Genomic DNA, 1899 nt, shown 5'->3' on the forward strand with positions numbered 1-1899 from the left:
CGTCTCGTCGACCGGCGGTGGGGCCGAGCCCTTGAATCGCGGCGTTAACGCGATTCCGACCGCTGTTTCTTTCGCTCACGGTTCAAGGTCGCGGCGCGGAGGCCGCAGCACGCCGCGTCTACCTCGAGCTCGCTGCGTCTCCGCCGGCGGCGACGACGAAAACCGCGCGGCGTCCAAGCAGAACGAGAGCAGGGCGGCTGAGAGCGGTGCCAGGAAACCCGGCTGGAAACCCACTGCGCCTGCTCTGCTCAGGGAACGCGGCTCTGGTCCTGGGCCGCGTCGGAGCGGGGGGATCGCACTCCCCTCGGCTGTCTTCACAGCGAAACGAAGTGGCGTCCAGACAAGCGACGAGGAAGGCTGCGAGGGAGCGGCGGCAAAGGCGGCCGCGGCCTCGTCCGGGCAGGGCACGCACGTGTCTGCCGGACACTGCCTGTCTCAGCTCGGCTGCCCCACGGAGCGCCACAGGCTGAGGGACGAACAGAGACGCCGAGTCCTCACAGTCCGAGGCCGGTGTCAGCGCGGTCGGGGTCCGGGGAGGTCCCCTCCGGGACCACAGACGGCGTCTTCTCGCGTGTCCTCGTCCTCACGTCGCGTAGCGCAGACAGAAGGGACGGCCGTCTCGTCTCACGGGGCGTCTCAGCCCCATCACGGGGGCCCTACCACCCCATCAAACGCGTTGGAGATGAGGGTCTCGAAATACGAAACGGGGGGGTGCGGAATAAATGTAGTCCGTAGCACTATATTAGGGGCAATGAGTTCGGATTGATTCGTAAGCTTCCTACTTGTAACTTGGGCACGTCCCCACCCCCAGGACGAGGACGACCTGCTGCGGGATGCACAGTGACCGCCACAGCCCAGCACAGTGCAGGCATGGCCATGGTCTGACTGAGGACCCCGCCAGGAGCAGCGGGCCCTGGGACCCCCATCCCTAGGCACAGCCACAGGCAGTGCACCTGCGTCTGTGGCTCAGAGGAAGGGGCTGCGGTGGCCCAGCCTCATCCCAGAGTGGGAGGGGAGTGGAGGGGGTGTGGCCCAGGGTCTCCTTCGGGACACTGGCTCCCCGGACCCCTCATTTTCGCCTCGTCCGGGCCAAGGCACATCCTTCTCTGAGATAAAGCTTATGCTTCTCAGTGATGTCATCGGAGAAAACAATCAACTGAATTTCACATACTGTCAAAGGACATTTAATCTCTCAAAAGGAAAACAATATAATCCAAAAACCAGCACAAACAAAAAGGCTAGGGGACCCGGGAGGTAACGTCGCTCTGCTTCAAAAAACAACTCGCATCCGTACTTAGAGACAAAGGTTTTAATGATGGTTCTTTATGTTTCTCGCGAAGCACTCTTCCCTTCTAAATGTCACACTCAATATTAAACGCTTACAACGGTGACCCCAAAGAACAGAAAAACGGGAGAAAGCGAGGTTCTCGGGGAGTGCGTCTGAGTCCCCCATGGACAGGGTCCCAGGGCCCCGGAGACCGGGCGCACAGTGGACGGTGAACCGGCGTCTGCAGAGACCGGTGAGACATGCCTGCTGTGGCGGGCGCAGGGGACAGGCATGCGTGGCAGTGTCTAGAGCAGAGCCCCACACAGCCTCAGCACCACGGTTCTCGGCGTAGACGGAGGGGCGGAGGGCCTCACAGGGCCTGACCCGAGGCGCCGCGGTCCCATGGAACCCAGCGACCCTACGCAGGGTGGAGGGCTGTCCCGCCCGAGACCAGGGCTGGAGCTGGAAGACAAGTCTCCGCGGTGAAATGGCTCGTCCTGCGCTGGGGTCGCGAGGGGCGGGCGTCCGGCGGGCGGTGCCCACGTCCCTTCCCGCTGGCACCTATTCCGGGCCCGGCCGAACCTTTCCTCTCAGGGGGCCGCCCTGACCCCCGAGGCCACCAGGACGGCCCC

At 63.6% G+C, this 1899-nt stretch overlaps 1 protein-coding gene across 3 annotated transcripts in view; it reads right to left on the minus strand.

Moving 5' to 3' along the window:
* Positions 1–1899, minus strand: part of EIPR1 (EARP complex and GARP complex interacting protein 1) — an 88456-nt gene that overhangs the window by 12780 nt on the left and 73777 nt on the right. The window lies entirely within an intron of this gene.

Source organism: Pteropus alecto, unplaced genomic scaffold, assembly GCF_000325575.1.
Source record: "Pteropus alecto unplaced genomic scaffold, ASM32557v1 scaffold61, whole genome shotgun sequence".
In the NCBI taxonomy this organism is placed as follows: domain Eukaryota; kingdom Metazoa; phylum Chordata; class Mammalia; order Chiroptera; family Pteropodidae; genus Pteropus; species Pteropus alecto.